The sequence below is a fragment of the Astatotilapia calliptera genome, chromosome 19 (assembly GCF_964374335.1).
Source record: "Astatotilapia calliptera chromosome 19, fAstCal68.1, whole genome shotgun sequence".
NCBI classification, from domain to species: Eukaryota; Metazoa; Chordata; class Actinopteri; order Cichliformes; family Cichlidae; genus Astatotilapia; species Astatotilapia calliptera.
Window position 1 is genome coordinate 1,649,806 of NC_137440.1, and position 20,159 is coordinate 1,669,964.

At 40.8% G+C, this 20,159-nt stretch overlaps 1 protein-coding gene across 1 annotated transcript in view; it reads right to left on the minus strand.

Moving 5' to 3' along the window:
* LOC145422598 (neurexin-3a-like) overlaps window positions 1-20,159 on the minus strand; it is a 45,202-nt gene that overhangs the window by 13,075 nt on the left and 11,968 nt on the right. The window lies entirely within an intron of this gene.

A 20,159-nucleotide genomic window follows, 5' to 3' on the forward strand; every position in this document is an offset into this window, starting at 1 on the left:
GAATGGGTTGAAGGGAAGTTATGACCTGTTTCTGAGAGACTAATAACACCAGGATCCTTTTTTTTAATGTAGCTGACAGCTGGTAACTGTGCAGGGGCGGGTCTAGGAAAGTTTTGCCAGGGGGGCAGGTGGGGCATTAAAAGGGAAAGGGGGGCACAAAGAAATACTTTTCATTCTTATTCTCATTTAAAATGTCTCACTTTTAACAAATAATTATCTGAATCTTGCAACAAATGTTTTCATCTGATGTAAAATGTATAGAAATCCATTATTGTACATAGTAATTTTTTTAGGGTGCTATCATAATTTAGTTTAGTTTAGTTAGTCCCAACACTGCTGACAACTGATCCATTCTGTAGTTGGTATCCGTAGCCAGTCTTGTCAATGATCTCACTGAGGGGATTCAGGCCTATGCAGAACAGCAGTGGGGACAGAGCGTCTCCTTGGTAGATCCCTCACTTGATGGTGACTTGTGCTATGGGCTTGAGGTTGGCCTCTAGTGTTGTACGCCACACCCCCACTGGAGTGCACTCCAAACTGTACGGCCTCAAGGTTAATGCCGAGAAGACCAAAGTCCTGACCACCGACGGCTTACCAACGATCATCCATCTCGACGGTGTGCAGATCAAACAAGTCCAACAATTTCAATATCTGGGGTCCCTCGTCGAGGAGAAGAAAGTGGCATCATCAGTGGAGAGACGCTCCAGAATTGGGCAGGCGGCGGCAGCATTCGCTTCCCTGCTCTGGTGCATCTGGAAGAAGAACAACATCTCATTGGCGACAAAGATCCGCCTTTACCGAACCCTGATCATGCCCATTCTACTTTACGCCGCAGAGACGTGGACAATGCTCAAACACAACCTGAGCAAGCTCGAAGTTTTCCAAATGCATTGCCTTAGATGCATTCTCGGCGTTTCCCTTCGCGACCGTCATTCGAATGACATCTACCTCACCAGCTGCGGCAGCCAACCGACGATCGGCCACCTAATCCAGCGCCGCCGATTTCGTTGGTTTGGCCACATTTGTCGAATGGACCCGAGCCGCTACCCCCATGGCCTACTCTGGTTGACCCGCCCCACCGATTGGAGGGTGCATCGAAATGCACCAAAGAAGACATGGATGAAACAAATCCCGGATGATTTGAAGGCCCTTCGACTTGACCTCGAGCAGGCAAGAACCATCGCCCTAGATCGAAAAGCGTGGAAGATAATCGTTGGTCAAGCAAGAGAACCTGCGGCACCTACAGCAGCGTACTGGTTGCGCGGCAGACCACCACCGCTGGTCACCCGCTAAGGACAAGAAGAGAAGAGAGACACCCCCACTGAGTTCCTGATGAAGTCCTGTTGATGTTGCATAGGTCTAGGCCTTCCAGGATCCAGGTGTGGGGCACTGAGTCATAGGCCTTCTTGTAGTCAATCCAGGTGGTGCACAGGTTGTCTTGCAGTCTCGGGTGACTGCTCCATCTACCAGTAGCTGGTGTTTTCTGCCTTTGGTATTCTTGCAAATTCCTTTCTCATCTATTGAGCCATGTTCATCTTAGCCGCTATGATGCCTGACAGGAGCTTCCACGTGGTGCTGAGGCGGGTTATTGGTCGGTAGTTGGAGGGGACCGGTCCCTTCTGGGGGTCCTTGGGTGTCAGGACTGCCCAGCCTTCGGTTAGCCATTCTGGGTATCTCTCATTGACTGGCTGGTTATTAGCTGGTTCATATGTACGATGGAGTGCAGTCAGCTTCTTCAGCCAGTAGGCGTGAATCATGTCAGGGCTTGGTGGTGTCCAACTCCTCATACTGGAAAGCCAGTCTTGGATGTCTGCCTGTTCAGAAAGGTTGCTGTGGTCTGATATTAGGTCCACCAGCTACTTGGCATTGGTGTAGTGTAAGTAACGGAACCCCATAACTAAGAAGATTCCTCATTTACATTAACAACAAATGGAAGTCTGTCAGATAGAGTCGAGTCACACCATTACAGCACAGTTCCTTTGATACCAATTGTGTGCTCTAATCTATATAATAAAATATTATTGTCAAGAATATCAAATGATGCACTGAGGTGTAGCACGATAAGTTGCCTCAAGGCACTATATAAAATAACACTGAATTGAATTAAACTGAATCGAATAAGTCCACTTTCTGAGGCAATGTAAAGATAATTGGTAACATTCACTCGTGCTGTTTCTGCACTATAGTCTGAATCCTGACTGAAACTCCGCAAATAAACAAGTTCTTTGCATACACTTGTCCAGCTATTTTTGAACTATTCTTACAATATTTTGTTAATAAAATGAAGCATAGAAATTGGTCTATACAATAATTTGCTATGACAGTAAAAGCTTTTTTAAGTAAATAATTAATTGCCGCAATCGTAAAACAGGTATGTTTTAATAAAGATAAACTGATCATATTTAAAACTGAAACATTAATGAATTGTAGGAATTAGACTTATTGATGATTTAAAGGAGAAAATGAATGAAAATAAGTAAATAAGGATAGGAGGGTAACAGTACTAGCAAACATCAGCGACCACTACAGGCACGTCTGTGGGAAGGCGACTTTTAAAGAAATGAGTGAAGTCATCACTAGTCAAAGCTAAAGCAATAGCTCAACAGAGCTCAAACTCTCTGTTAGCCTGGGTACAAGGCTGACAACCTGGCAGGTTCCCATTTTCCTCTTTCTTACATATGGTAAGATGTCCTAGCTTTACAAAGACCCTTTTTTTTTCTTATAGAGCAATTATTTATCCAGGCCAAATGAAGATCTTCTAAATTAGCAAGGTGTCATTTCCTCTCCAACTTATGAGTTCTTTACTTGAAGGCTCATATTTGTGGGTTGTACCAGGGAGTCAAATGTCTCTGACTGGTTGCTTTCTTTTTCAGAAGAGCCACAGTATCCAGATTTGTATGCAGTCATGAATTAATACTGCTGCAAGATAACGGACTTCTGTACATAAAGTACAATTTAGGTAGCTGTTGCTCTTTGTTACTATTGCAAGTCATTCCCTTTTGTCTCTACTGCAGCTATGTTTGGTCTCTTCCTGTTAAACTGAAATTCTTCTATTAACTTATCAATTCTCCCAAGTGCTTGCTCATAAGAGATCATCTGATCATTGGGCTTTTCTAATATAGTAAGGCTTGCTTTGAGACAGCTGTTGTTGTAAACTGGCATTATAAGACTGAACAGAACAGCTATCTAACTTTTGTTGACACCGGTGATTTACAGGTAACTAGGGAAATATTGAAATGTGATCTGCCACACCATTGTCTTGAGAAATATGGTAGTCTCAAAAGCAAAATGGGATGATATTTGAATTAGTGTTAATTCACTTTAAGTTTTTTAATCAGGTTTTCTAACAGGCCCAATTTAATCAAAAACATTTTCTGAACCAATCACAGATAGAGCAGGGCGATATGGCCAAAAATATTTATCACGATATATATTTGAAAATTTGCGATAACGATATAACCGACGATATAATTGATGCGAGACAAAATACAACTCCACAACATTACTAGCGCAAAAACACAACCTTCCATTTATTTTCACTTAAACAAGAAGCTGGTTTTTATGTACATTAAAGCTTTATAAAAATGTAACAGTGCAAATGCAAATTCCTTGCTGAAAGTTTAACCAAAAGGCATTTCATGTAGAAATGGGCTGACATATCCTGAGCATAACCATATATAATATCCACTGAAGTTAAAAAGAGGTGCTTTGCAACATTAAACTGCAGTGTGCAGTACGCATTTTTCGGACCATAAGGTGCACGGGATTATAAGGCACATTAAGCGAAACAAAGCAGTCAGATGAATCAAATTTTATTAAACTCATTCTTCTTGCTTCCTCCACTTCTGTACCATTGATTCATTAATGTTGAATTCTCTGGCAGCTGCTCTATTCCCATGTTGTTGCAGTATATTAATGACTAACCTCGTATTGTGGATGGATTATCTCAGTTGTTCTCCTGACTGAAGTTTGGTCCGTTTACAGCATCCTGCCATGCGATTGCATTTGTCTCTAACCATGAAGAACCTTCACGTTAACTTTTATAAGTGGAAAAGTGTTAGTGTTCGTCCTCCAGCTTCACTGTTTATGCTAACATAGCTGTGTCGCTAGCGATCACGTAGCACATCATTATATAGCAGCTAGCCCAACTTCAGTAACCCTACAAACGTCACTGCTGTTTAGTTTCCTGTCTTCATTTATGTTGGAAGTGATAGCAGAGCTGTACGTTTGATTTTTTTCAGAAATCTCTCAGTCAGAACATGCAATATCATGCTTAGGTAACTAGCTAAACTAGCGAGCTAACTTCCGCTAGCTTCCTGCTAACTTCTAACTCCGTTAAATGTAATAACTTTTGTTTTCATGGATGCCTGGAAGTTAAACTTTATAGTTACACCTGGTAAAGCAGCAATGCTGATCGTTTTATTAAAGATGAAAGAATTTAGACAGTTTTTAACTCTAAGTGATGCTGCAGTGTTGTTTGACCTGAAAAAGACGGAGTTTAGGACCCAGATTACTCCCAGATTTAAGAGCATCTTAGTCCGACAAATACGACAATAACAACGGCCGCTTGCATGTTCTGCAAAAAAATGTGCTTTGTTGTGTATCTGACGGACAAACACCAAACCAGTTCCACATCACGGAAGTTGCACCATTTTTACAAACCAATTCTGGTTCATCTGTTTCACTCAACAATCGGCCATGTGCGTATGAAAACAAAGGCACTGCGCATGCGCGTTTTACTCCCATTCTATCGCGATATTTCATTTTCCTATCGTTGCCTAACATTATACCGGTATTACCGTGAACGGTATAATATGGCCCAGCCCTAATCACAGATATATAAACTAGTTTGATTGATTTTTTTATTATCTGCATTTTGAAAAAGTAAAAGACTATAGACAAGTAAAGCAGTGTTGTTATGTTAACCTAATTAAATACACTCAATTAGGTTACATTTAATTAAATATTTGACCCAAACTTTAGCTCTTATCCATTATTACTGACAGATGAGTCAATTCTTATTTATCAAATACAATATATAAAATATATTAAAAAGGTAAAATGGTAAAAACAAAAAAAGAGAAAGAAAAAAGTCATGCAAGTGAGTTATGACAAATTCTAGCTGTCACGAATGCAAAGATATTTTGCAAAAACAGACTAGTGAGTTTATTCTGGAGCAGCTCATAGGTTTAGTTAGCAGCAAAAGATACAATGTTCTTGGTTAAAAACCAATTCTGCTCTTAGATCAGTGAAGAATATCTTCCTGTATTCGTTTGGGCCACTCACAGAAATGAAGCAATGGTGTGACTGACTTGCGATCCATTAAATCCTCTTAGCATGGACAAATTGGGCATGTTAGGGAGTTAACACGAACGCAGGCAGATGGAAGTCAATCTGATATACATTACATATTAATTCAGTTTAAAGTGAAGACTGTCAACTGTGCTCAAATGTCAAACAAGCTGATCCAGTGGTAATCAGGGGGAGGAAGTGTGTGTGTGTGTGTGTGTGTGTGTGTGTGTGTGTGTGTGTGTGTGTGTGTGTGTGTGTGTGTGTGTGTGTGTGTGTGCACAACAAGCTGTAATAACGACATATTTCAATGAAAGTCTCGGCAGTATTGAATATGATGGCACACCAGTGATTACCAACATTTGACTGGTTAGTTTTCATTTCCAACGTTATGGTGGACGTTCTGGAGTCGATAGATAAAAAAACGATCCAGTTTTGATGCATGTCTGTCACTACTTGAAATTCTCCACAAAGAGTTTCAAGCTTTCTGTAATTCAGTGAAGCAGAGCACAGCCTTCGGAGAACTGGCAGAATCATTCACAGAGGGAATGACGTGACTCTCAGAAGAAGACAAAGAAAGTCGGAGGAACCATTGGTAGGTTTTAAACCCCTTTATGAAGTGCTCCAGCTAACAATGGCAATAGCAATGAATTTCAGTATCATTTTCTGACATTGTTTTCTAATGTTACATTTTGACAGCTTGTCTACTGAAGACAGTAAAAGTTAGAATAAAACAAAGTTTTAATGTCTTGATATAAAGTGCCTTGAGGTGACTGTTGTTGTGATTTGGCACTATATAAATAAAATCACTCACTAAGAGGCATTGTGTGCAGGCTTATCATTAGTAAATAAGATGTGTTGGTGCAGTAGAAAGAAAGTCAAAGGTTCATTTCATGACAGAAATCAGTGATGCAGATTGAAAACAAACATTACCTGAAACACTAGCAAGCAAAAGTGCAAAAACGCAGAGTCATTCATATGACTTAGAAGTGTCTGTTTATGTAGACTTGCTCTCTAAACAGTGTTAAAACGTTAGCTAACATTAGCCAACTTTAACTGTAACTTTAACCTTCAGTCTGCTGGCCAAGGAACTGATGTACTTTATTGTCTTCGTTTGTTACAGTTTCTTAATGTGGTCAAACTGGGCTTAGGTGATTGTTTACAGTACAGTTAGATTAGAGCTGGGCGATAGAACGATAACGATATGTATCGCGATATAACTTTTACTCGATAGAGAAATTAAGCTATCGCGATAGACCTCGCCGCTCTTGTCCTCTTAAAAAAAAAAGAAAAAAAAAAAGGTCAGCCAATCCAAATTAAGTAGCGCAGAGCCGAACCAATCACAGCCGCAGCGTCACGTCGCGTGACTTGTTACGTACAGCACAAGTGCCAAGCCGCACGTGTGTTTGTTTGGGAAGCAGCCAGCGGGTAATGGAGGAAATGAGTGTGCCGACTAGAAAAATCAACCGAGCGTGACCGAAGAGAAAACAGATGATGGTTCCAACGCCGGAGAGATTGTCGAACGGAAGAGCCATAGAAGTTCCGTAGTGTGAAGGTATTTCGGCTATTTCAAGTCTGACAAAAAACAGAGTAGCGTGCACTGTAAATTGTGCCGAAAGCAAGTCTGGAAATACAATAAACTGGTGCATGCGTCACACTGTGCGCCACGTTATTGTTTCGGTGAAATGAATTTCTACAATACTGTTAATTCTACTCTCTGCAGTGTTTAAATGCTTACATATACACACAGTTACTGTCCCTCCACACATACGACTCGGTTCTGCTTCTATGCCCCAGCTTTGTTTACTTTTTCCCACCGAGGCTTCTAGACTTCTGATTGGCCAACATTTCGGCACGGTTAGGAATCTAGTGCCACCTGCTGCTTTGGCATGTTCATAGCAGCGTTTTCCTTCATTTCTGCCTTTATGTGTGGACGGGATTCTTTTTTAAAACGAAAACGGAAAATCTCAGTTTTCAAAAATACCCGTGTACGTGTGGACGTAGCCTCAGTCTCTGACTGGAAGCGCTAATTCGTCATTCGGCTTTTGTCAGACTAAAGTAACTGTTACAACTGTTTGAAAAGCTCAGCTATACAACAAGGAGAGATTGAGAATTTCCTTTTAGTTCTCAGTTTCTTTGATATTGACAAAAGTTAGTCAGTTTTGTCTGTTCTTCTGTAAAACAAACTAAGATTTATTTTTAGAATTAATATTTTGTTTCTAAGTGGAATTGACAATTTAGTCTGTTTCATTTGTTCTATTTTGAAACTTAAACGCTTTAGCGGCTGCCTTTTGTGTAGTTTGCAATATTTGCCTTTATTTATCTGAAAAAGTCTCATGTTCCTTAAGTACATCTACCCTGTTGAACTTATTATGGGAAATAAATATTTAAAAACAAGCTGCTGATTATTTCACATTTTACTTGTGAGCAACGGCACATTTAAATCTTACAAATATAGTTATTTGGCTTATATCGTGATAGATATCGTTATCGCCTGAAATGAAAAAAACATATCGTGATATGAAAAAATCTCATATCGCCCAGCTCTAAGTTAGATGGACATTAGCTATTGTCCAACAGCCCTTATTCAATATTAGAATATTGCTATAAACCTTATTGGAGTGTAAATCTGTTTCCCTGTTCATTTTACCTTTTGAGTGACAGAGGACGATAGTGAAGGAGAGGAGGAAAAGAAACAAGCAGCGATGGACTTGTAGTGGTAGTGGTCAGACCAGGTCATCATCACGGATGCCTCCGTACTTTGACAGCCCCTGTAGCCCCTGTTTGAGTATGTTCACTGATTATTGGTTATTACTGGTTATTTCACATAACTAAGCAGTGTGTTATGCTGTTATCAAATGTGCATATGCAGTGAGAACCAGGTGAGAAAATAGACTGATAATGAAGTTGGGTAGAAAGCAATAACTGCTGAACAAAGAAGAAAGAAAAAGAAAACCAAGATGCGTTTCATGGATACTTTGTACCACACTTAAAATACTGTGGGACATTTTAAATAAAACATATTCTTTAATATGAATGGTAACAGTTAACAGCCTTCAGAAGTAAAGCATGAGGGTGGCAGTATCATGCTGTGGGGAAGACTTTCAGGAGCGGGATCTGAGAGACTATTCAGAGTCAAAGGTTCAATGCAGCAGCGTACAGAGGCATCCTTGATGATGACCTGGTCTGAGCGCTCTGGCGGGGCAAAGGTTTATCTTCCCACAGGACCACAACCCCAAGCACACAGCCAAGATAAGAAAGAAATGGGTTTGGGACCTCACTGAGTGTTTCTGCATGGCCCAGCTGGAGCCCAGACTTGAACCCAGTTGAACACTGGAGAGATCTGAAAATGACACAGATGCTCCACATCATACCTGGTGGAGCCTGAGAGGTTCAGCAAAGAATATTTTGAGACAATAGGTGTGCCTGGCTTGTAGCATCATACTCATAAAGACTTCAGGCTGCAATTGTAAATCTCTAAAGGTGCTTCAACAAAGTACTAAGCAAAGGCTGTGAATAATTATGTACATGTTATAATTTTTGGTTTATTATGTTTAAAAACTGTTTGTTTAACTTTTTTAATTTAATGGTAAATGGACTGATTCTTATATAGTGCTTTGCTACTCTCCTGGAGTACTCAAAGCACTCTATACAACATGCCTCATTCACACAAGCACTTCTAAACACAAGTGCAAACTGAACTACATTCACACGATGAACGCATCGGAGGGCAACTCAGGGTTAGTATCTTGCCCAAGGATATTCGGCATGCAGACTGGGGAAGCCAAGGATCGAACCACCAACCTTCCGATCAGTAGCTGATCTGCTCGACCACCTGAGCCACAGCCACCCCAAAGTCCATTTTGGAATAAAGTTGTAACATGACAAAATGTGGAGCAAGTGAAGTGCTGTGGATATTTTCCAGGTGCACCGTAGTCTTGGAACTGATGACCTGTGTTGAACCTGCACAATAAAGAGAGGGTTTGCACAAATTTGAAAACCAGCTCTCTTAACAGTTTGCTTCTTGTCCAGGTGTGTGGAGCAGCAGTCTGATTGCATCTGTACTGAATAACTGCTTTAGTAGCTTGATGATTTGGTGGACTGTCTCCATGTGGTTAGGAGACCAAAATAACCTTGTGTGTATTTCTCCTCTTATCTACTATATTACATTAGTAGTATTAATAGTTCTTTAACTTACTTTTGAAAGTTCTGATTGTCACATTTGATCCTTTGCCTCGTGTTTAATGACTAAAGCTCAACTGTAAAAGTCTTGTAATATACTGAAATCCAAATAACGTTCTTTTGAAAGTAGCATTGTAATGTGTACACAGCTAAACTTAGATGAAGAGAACTGGTTAAGAGACATGACCAGAAACTGACAGGACAGACTTCAGTTTCAATGACCAGCTTCCTCAGGAAATTCTGCAGAAACGCATGGTCCTGTTCCCAATTCAAACACAGACACACCCATACAAGACAGACATATATCAACATACAGCACACATCCACTCAGACATGGAGGGTACCCACAGAAGAACACACACCCATACACTCCCATTACAGCATCTTCAATAGATGGTCACATTATCGCTACAGTAACCACCAGACTCCTCCATGTTATTTCCAGCAATCACCATGAGCATGCAATCTTTTAGATTTTGCAGCCTGTTTTGTTCATCACATTGTCTCCAGTCTGCTGTTCCACCTGCTAGTCAGAATCCAGAGCAGCCCACCTATCCTTGGTATCACAAGCATATCATGTTCTCCAACAGTCTTCAGTAAAGATAAAACACTCTCTCCCACCACCTAGGATTCTTCCATAGATCTCCTTCTTGTACTCTGTTGCCTACAGCAGATTATGTAACTTCTATCACCTTGAGTACATACCATCCTCTTCTCCTGTGGTTGCAGGATTCTTCTTTGTCGCTTAGAAAGACAACAGTCTCAGGCCATGCATCAATTACCACATTTCGGACCAAATTACAATAAAAAAAAATCAACTCCCTCTGAAAGTTCAGCTTTCTAATAACTTCAAAGGGCCACTGTTTTCACAAACCTTACAAATTGTAAGTATTTTAAGTTTCTATGCCCTTTGGACTCACAAGCACCCTGCAGTGTTTTAGCCACTAATGCTGTGATTTCCCTTATCTCTTAATGTTTGTATATCTCTACAATATCCTAAACTTTTCCAGAAGTCTGAAGAAACACCATGTCCATTTGTGGCATGTGCTACAGAGTCTACTGGAGAACTCGTTATATGTTAAAGCAGAGAAATGTGAGTCCCATGGGTCACCTTACTTGGTTTTGTATTTGAGGGTGGGCAAATGAAGACCAATCTGGAGTAAGTCAAAGCAGCCGTGAACTGGCACACCCTCACGACTCAGAAGCAGTTTCAGCGCTTCCTAGGATTTGCAAATTTTATTACTGAAGTTGACGCCTCTACCTCTGGTGTTGGTACACCCCTCTCCCAACGGTCCACTCTAGAAAGTAAACTATAGCCTTGCTCTTTTTTTCCTGTCATCTAACTGTTGATGAGCGCCATTGTAATGTCAGAAAATGGGAGCCGCAAGCTGTAAAGTTAGCATTAGAGGAGTAGCAACATTGTTTGTGGCAACACCCAAACACCCATTTGTCGTTTAGTCTGTTCAGAAATATCTAAATCAGGGGTGTCAAACTCAAATACACAGTGGGCCAAAATTCAAAACTGGAACAAAGTCGTGGGCTAACATTAATATTTATTGAAAAAAAAAAATCTTCCTCCAGATATAAGAATGAATCTTTTCTTATGGACTCAAACAAGTTTTGCTGAAAAACTGAATATGGAACAAGCAAAGCTTAATACTAAACAATATATATATTAGCTGTATAATACCAGTAGGCCAGCTCTAATAGTAATTTGGTATGGCTTCGCGGGCCAAATGTAATTAGGCTGCGGGCCAAATTTGGCCCGCGGGCCAGAGTTTGACACCTATGATCTAAATGATTGAATTCTCATCAGGCTCCATGGTCACTGCTTTTTGGATATTTTGACTTTGCCTCAGAGGATGAAACGGCCGAACCAGAAAACATCCTGCCATCCACATGCTTCATTGGCTCCCTCACCTGGGAGAAGGATCACCAGGTATCACCAGCTTTCAAGCCTTGGAAGCTGGTGCTACTAATTCCTACAGGTGTTCCAACCTTTCTGGATTACTTACAGCCCCGTCTGTCTGCATAAAGCAGTGTTGGACACACTGTGGTACCCTCGTCAGCATCAGCTGAACAGTACTGTGCTGCAGAAAGCAGTGTGTTGGTACAAACAGGGTGAGAAAAAGGCAATTAACAATGGAAGAGAGACGGACCATCATAACTCTTATAAATGTAGGTCTGTCCTACAGAGAGACTGCAAAGAAAGTCAAGGTGTCAGTGAGTCCAGTTTCCTTCTGCACTATGAAACAAACTGTGACAGGAAGAGTCTGACAGACCCAGAGACACGACTGAATCAGGTCATGTGATGGCGGCTCACAGGACAACAGCTTCAAGCAGCTTAACAGTGCTCGTAGTAAGAAAGTCTGTTTCAGCTGTGAAGAGAAGACTTCAAGCTGCAGGTTTGACAGGATGAGTTGCAGCGAGAAAGCCAGGCAAGACAAAGAGGCTTGTCTGTACCATGCAACACCAACACTGGACTGCTGAAGACTGGAAGAAGGTATTATGGACCGATGGATCAAATGTGAAATCTTCAGTTCATCACACAGGATCTTTGTCGTCGAGTAGGTGAAAGGATGGTTCCACAGTGTGTGTCATCACCTGTCAAACATGGAGGAGGAAGTGTGATGATCTGGGGCTGTTTGCTGGATCCAGGGTCGGCGACTTGTAGAGTGGGAGGCACCATGAACCAAAACAGCTACCACAGCATTCATGCAGCACCCTCTGGTATGGTGCCAACTAGGTCGGGGCATGAACCCGACCATTATCTTGCCTCATGATGAAGCAAGATAATGACCCCAAACATAAGTTGAAGCTGTGCCAGAACTACCTCAGGAATAAAGATGGTGAGCTTGAAAACATGGAGTGTCCAGCACAGTCTCCAGACGTAAACCCCATCGAGCTGGTTTGGGATGAACTGGACAGAAGAGTGAAACCAAAGCAACCTACAAGGTCCACATTTATGGGAACTTCTGCTACAGATATGGGAGAATATCTGATTTCTGTTGTAGACAGAAGCCACAGGTGTTTTCAGCTGTTATATCTGCCAAAGGGGCTACTTTGATGAGTCAAAAGTTTAGAAGGTCTATAGGTTATTTGTACTATGCTTTCATTGTAAGTGAATCAGATATTAAAATAAAAAATAAAAAATAAAATGTTTTCAATAAAAAACTGGATAATTGGGGTGTTCTAAAATGGTAGTGTATAGTGTATATACGATTTCCTGGTATACCGATTACACATCAGAGCTACAAAGAATCAGAAGAAAGCGCTTTATAATAATAATGGATTGGATTTATATAGTGCTTTTCAAGGCACCCAAAGCACTTTACAATACCACTATTCATTCACACACTACAGTTGTAGCCACAGCTGCCCTGGGGCAGACTGACAGAAGCGAGGCTGCCATATCACACCATCGGCCCCTCTGGCCAACACCAGTAGGCAAGTAGGGTAAAGTGTCTTGCCCAGGGACACAACGACCAGGACAGAGAGCCCAGGGATCGAACCGGCGACCTTCCGGTTACAGATGCGATTCCCAACCCCCTGAGCCACGGTCGCTTTGCCAGGACCGATCGGAGGCAAACTTCATTTCAATACCACTGCATACCACGAAGCACTTTAACATTACGTTACCATCTAAATGCAAAACACGTTGCAGCGAGCACAAACTGTGGGAGCTGTTAGCGCTAGCAGTTAGCGTACCAAAAAAGGTGTCAGCAGCCCAAACTTGATGAAATAACTGGCTTCAGGAGCACAATTTGTTAGTCAACATCGGACAAACATACAAATTCTCTCACAAAGTAGATTGTTCTGGACTGTAGACCACTATCAGTGGTACAAGATAGGGGGTTAGAAAATGTGCTACAGTAGCATCAGGTGATCCAACTTTCCAAGTGCCGAAAGACTATTTCAAGTAAAATTCAACAACTGTGTGTGTGTGTGTGTGTGTGTGTATGTGTGTGTGTGTGTGTGTGCGCGCGCATGTGTGTGTGTGCACCTGTGTGTGTGTGTGTGTGTGTGTGCACCTGTGTGTGTGTGCGTGTGTGCATGTGTGTGTGTGTGTGTGTGTGTGTGTGTGTATGTGTGTGTGTGTGTGCATGTGTGTGTGTGTGTGTGTGCATGTATGTGTGTGTGTGTGTGCATGTGTGTGTGTGTATGTGTGTGTGTGTGTATGTGTGTGTGTGTGTGCATGTGTGTGTGTGTGTGTGCGCGCGCATGTGTGTGTGTGTGTGCGCGCGCATGTGTGCGCATGTGTGTGTGTGTGTGTGTGTCTGCAGCAAAGGAGAGACACAGAGAAAGATTTGAACACATACATTTTTGATGAAGGTTCCAGTCAACAAACCAGTCAAACACTCACAGATGTCCACTGGGAGCCTCGTAGCATTTAATTCAATACAACTACCGAATCAGGAACCTTTGAACACTCTCTGTTTTCTCCAGCTCACCTCAGAAATTGCTTTTTACAAATTACTTACTAAACACTTTGAGGTGATTCACGAGGACTTTGACAAATCTGTTTATTCATCAGTGGATACACAGCTACCAGTAAGGTTGTGCTGCTTTTAATTCAGTACCCGAAAGGTGACGTGAGGATAGGAGAGGATTAGAGCTGAAAGTGGATTACTTAAAGGGATGATTCATGATGTACAGGAAAAAGTGTGAGAGCGCAGTGATTAATGAGGCATTCAAAACCTACTTTCTATCATCATTGTTGGCTAACTGATTTTTTTTTCTGCAAATTAGAAACACAAAAGGTAAACCAATACACTGACCACTTATCTACACACACATTCACCATTCAGGGACCTAAAGAACTAAGTTTCCACCAGCCGCCATGGTTCATGTTCATATGAACACACAGCTGAGCCGTGCAGCAGAAGCTACCTGCTCATGTCCAGGTTCAGTACAGCTGGTAGCTCAGTATAATGAAATCACTGTTACCTGCTTCTTTTAGTTTCTCAAACAACGCTTGTTTGGTATGTGGCTAAAATGTGGCACGACCTCTGAGTTACTGGTTTCTCAGTAACCTGGTTGACTTAAAGTGGTTAAACAATTAGCGCTGTTTTACTGCATCGCACATTCCTCAGATACTTTTAACACACAAAGGTGCATCTTTGTTTTAATGAGTTTAAAACCAAGTGCACATGCTTCTAAATAAAGTACCATCGATCAGATGTCGGCTTTTTGTCACAGCAAAGAATCAGCTTATCTTCTGCCAAACCTAAACAGACATGCCGAAAAACTAATATTGAATTTTAAGAATTTTTATTGAAGACTTAAACAACGACCATGTATCTATCTAATGTATCCTATTAGCTTACTGTTCCCAATATGCTGGAAAAAGTGGAAAGAGCTAGTAAAGTTGATAAGTAGGCATATCCAGCTCTTAAACCTCACTGGCAGAAGTGGAGACAGCAGATCACCTGCTCTGTCAGCTGCTAAAACTAGCAAATGTGACCACAGACATGTTTGTCACAATTATATTACCTTCCGAAGTGCAAAGTGGTATTCCTTGCATACTTGATGGCTTGTATGTTTTGCACATGGCACTTGTTCATAGATATTCACTTTATTGTTTGTGAGTAAACTGGCTGCTAACTACTACAGTACATCTCTCCTGCTTTGAGTCTCCTTCTGCTTGGGATGATGCATAATTCACAAAGACAGAGTAGAGTGAGAATGAAAGGCTAAAGCACAAATGAAAGTGAAGAGGAGTGGGGGGAGCGGGTTAGCTCAGTGCATTGAGCCGGCGCCTACATGCCATATGGCTGAAAGCGGCCGGCCTGAGTTCAAGTCTGACCTGTGACCCTTTGCCACATATCTGCCCTGCTTTCCTGTTGTTGCTTCACTGATCTGTCTGATAAAAGCTGGAAAAGGCCAACAAGAAACTTGACAAAGATTGGTTTCTGATATTTATATTGTAAGATTCTTTTTAGTTGCATTTTTTAATCACATTGGTCATTATCTCTAAATAATTTACACGTGTTTTAGAAGAATAAATTTAGAATATATGCTAAAAGCTGTATTTGTTTACTTTCAGTAAGATATCAGTTTCTCTCCATAATGTATTCAGAAAGCAGCCAATCGACCAATCCATACCAGCCAGCCTCATTAAGCATGTCATTTATGCCTTAACAAAAATTAATCTAAATTCTCTCTGGTTTGGAAGAGGCCCCTGCATCCCTCACCTATCACTGCTCTGCAGAAGGCAGCCAGGCGGATCGGCAAAGGAGGGAGAGCCAGACATAAATCAACAATGGGAATGGGTCCCAGCATGGAGGCTCCAAATCAAGGTCGGGAGAAAGCAGCCTATCAAACTACAAGGGTCAATAGATAAAAGGTTGTTAGGTGTGTGTGTGTGTGTGTGTGTGTGTGTGTGTGTGTGTGTGTGTGTGTGTGTGTGTGTGTGTGTGTGTGTGTGTGTGTGTGTGTCGTTTATCTTTAAATTAATGATAATCTTTTAACGTACATTTTTTAATTATTATTATTTCTGTTTGCTTGCATTGCACATTATGTGTCAGAGCAGCCTGAGCTTTTGGCTTCACATTAGCTGTTCAGACATCGGTGTCATTATTTCGGAAACACTGCATCAGAATATATTACATAAGGCTGAGGTAAACAGTAAATGGACCTGTATTTATAAAGCGCTTTTCTACTCTGCGCACTCAAAGATATACATAAACAATCCACTTTAACCAGTACACACACCACATGACTGATAATGGGTGACTACTAGTCCCAAGGATTTATTCTATAGTCCATTCATCATACTTCTGAGAATACAAATCCATAAAAGTGCTGAGCATGTTAATATTACATTCAATACATACAGAGAATATGTGGAGGAGTAGCAGCTCTACTCTCCCAAATAGCAAAGTCCTCAGTTTATTTATAAAGGAGATGCAAGCCACCAATGTGAGTGAGTGCGGAGGACAGCTTTGAGTGCTCAGAGTAGGAAAGCACAATATAGGAACCAGTTCATATACACAAGTGGTCTGCGTATAATAATGCAACAATAACAGGCTTAACAAAGAGAGTAACAGTTATGTTGGGCCCATCTAGAAGTAAACCCACCTGCCTGCCCACTATTACACCACCTATTACACCACCTATTACACCACCTATTACACCACATATTACACCACCTATTACACCACCTATTACTTCACCTATTATACCACCTATTACACCACATATTACACCACCTATTACTTCACCTATTATACCACCTATTACACCACATATTACACCACCTATTACACCACCTATTACACCACATATTACACCACCTATAACACCACCTATTACACCACCTATTACACCACCTATTACTTCACCTATTATACCACCTATTACACCACATATTACACCACCTATTACTTCACCTATTATACCACCTATTACACCACATATTACACCACCTATTACACCACCTATTACACCACATATTACACCACCTATAACACCACCTATAACACCACCTATTACACCACCTATTACTTCACCTATTATACCACCTATTAGACCACCTATAACACCACCTATTACACCACCTATTACACCACCTATTACTTCACCTATTATACCACCTATTACACCACCTATTACACCACCTATTACACCACATATTACACCACCTATAACACCACCTATAACACCACCTATTACACCACCTATTACTTCACCTATTATACCACCTATTACACCACCTTTAACACCACCTATTACACCACCTATTACACCACCTATTACACCACATATTACACCACCTATAACACCACCTATAACACCACCTATTACACCACCTATTACTTCACCTATTATACCACCTATTACACCACCTATAACACCACCTATTACACCACATATTACACCACCTATTACTTCACCTATTACTTCCCCTATTACTTCCCCTATTAATTCACCTATTACACCACCTACTACTTCACCTATTACACCACCTATTACACCACCTATTACTTCACCTATTATACCACCTATTACACCACATATTACACCACCTATAACACCACCTATTACACCACCTATTACACCACCTATTACTTCACCTATTATACCACCTATTACACCACATATTACACCACCTATAACACCACCTATTACACCACCTATTACACCACCTATAACACCACATATTACACCACCTACTACTTCACCTATTACACCACCTATAACACGACATATTACACCACCTACTACTTCACCTATTACACCACCTATTACACCACCTATAACACCACATATTACACCACCTACTACTTCACCTATTACACCACCTATAACACGACATATTACACCACCTACTACTTCACCTATTACACCACATATTACACCACCTATTACTTCACCTATTACTTCCCCTATTACTTCCCCTATTAATTCACCTATTACACCACCTACTACTTCACCTATTACACCACCTATTACACCACCTATTACTTCACCTATTATACCACCTATTACACCACATATTACACCACCTATTACACCACCTATAACACCACCTATTACACCACCTATTACACCACCTATAACACCACATATTACACCACCTACTACTTCACCTATTATACCACCTATAACACCACATATTACACCACCTACTACTTCACCTATTACACCACCTATTACACCACCTATAACACGACATATTACACCACCTACTACTTCACCTATTACACCACCTATTACACCACCTATAACACCACATATTACACCACCTACTACTTCACCTATTACACCACCTATAACACCACATATTACACCACCTACTACTTCACCTATTACACCACCTATTACACCACCTATAACACGACATATTACACCACCTACTACTTCACCTATTACACCACCTATTACACCACCTTCATGTGTTTTAAAAACTAGAGAAACGCTTTGTTAATTGTATGTTTTTTATGTTCCAACGTGAGAAGTTCTGTTTTGTATTCAGTGTAGCCTGTTTTTATGTTTCCCTTCGTCTTTTTCTCTCTTGTTTTGTTAACTTTATCCACAATTGTTCAATAAAAATATTCTGAGTAAAAAAAAACTAGAGAAACTTGTATCTGTGTTGATCTGCTTCTGTTTCCTGAAACTGTGCCAGTTTTGACAGATGGTTAGATGGTAACAGATTCAAAAGTGGGCTCTCTCTCTTACAGCAATATAATCTTCTGACGTCACCTTTATCATATTCATTATCTTAAGTTACCATCATTTTTTTAATCCATCAGTCTAAAGACAGAACAAACTTGGACAAATGCTTCCCTGAGCTGAGACTACAGACATGTCTTTATAGGTTTCATTCTATTCATGTAAAAACCATATTGTAGGAAACGTCAGCAAACGCATCCCAAAGAATCAGGCTTTAAGACAAAAAACAAAAAACTAAATGGAAACTAAACTAAATTCTGAAAGATCCCTGCCCAAATGTCCCATTTAGAATTGTTATAAATCTTCTAAATAGTAAAGGATGAAGGCAAATAACAGGTCTGATAGCAGGATAACAAAATGTTCTTATATATTGGACTGGCTCTGGGAGCAGACAGGTCAGTATACAGAAAGTGTGGCTTCCCCTCTCAAGCAGACAGTCCTCCACTCTGCACATGATGTTAAACGTTAGGCAGTCTTCTCCAGTTCTCAAAAGCAACCAAAAGACACGAATCAATGCACAAACACTTCTTCCCTCCATGTGAGTTAAATGCCTTCCTTCAATCAGCTGTACAAAGGCAAAGCAGCTGAGCTACCACCAAGACAGAGAGAAAAAGGAAAGCCCTCATACCTCCTCCTACCTCGAAGACAGATTAAAAGAGTCTAATCTTTAAACTCCAGATTCCCTGGCCTTTGTCTGTGTGCTGGGGATGTGGCATCAGCCCAAATGGGATGGAAATTCTATATTTGTGAAAGGTTAAGAGAAGCACGCCAAAGTCTACGAAACACAGAGGAAAAGAGAAGAATAAATGTATTTAAATGACATCTGATCTAAATTAATTAAACAAAAAAAGAGTCCAGGGACTTTTTCATCTAAGTGGTATTGATTATCTTATAAGGAGTCAGATTATTGTGTCTACTTAGTAGCTGAAGGATGGTGGTTTGGACAAATGTGTATTGATTGTGAATAATTAAATTCATGGAAAGAGTTTTCAGCGCACATAAAAGGAGAGGTGCTGGGATCTATTTCATGTACCAGTGGTACTGTTCACAGAGAAAGAAGCGAATTTTCGGAGCTCAGGATTTATCAAATGACAAGAAGTTTCTATGTAAAGTCAATCAACGTGCCTTTTATTTGGCCTGTAGGGAGGAAATAAGTAAAGGAGGTTTCTTTAAATAGAAATCAATTTCACCCTGGCTACACACATCTGTAAAGCAATTGAAACACAGCTCCAGCAAAATTGTCAGCACAAAAGGATGTGATATAAAGCACCTGCCATCGTGTGATTGGGTAAAGAAAAGGGACTCGGGGGGGCCCGTTCTCTGGAAAGGCATCCTTATCACTGCCTGCAGGGCCGATGTCATTAACCTGGACTTCACTAGCTGTGGCTGGATTAGATTCTGATTTTATGGTGTAATCATACAAAAACACATCCACACGCTCGCCCAGATTCCTGCTGTGACAGCGGAGGGAAAAAAGCCAAGTTATGTGCAAAAGGACAATGTTTTAACATTCT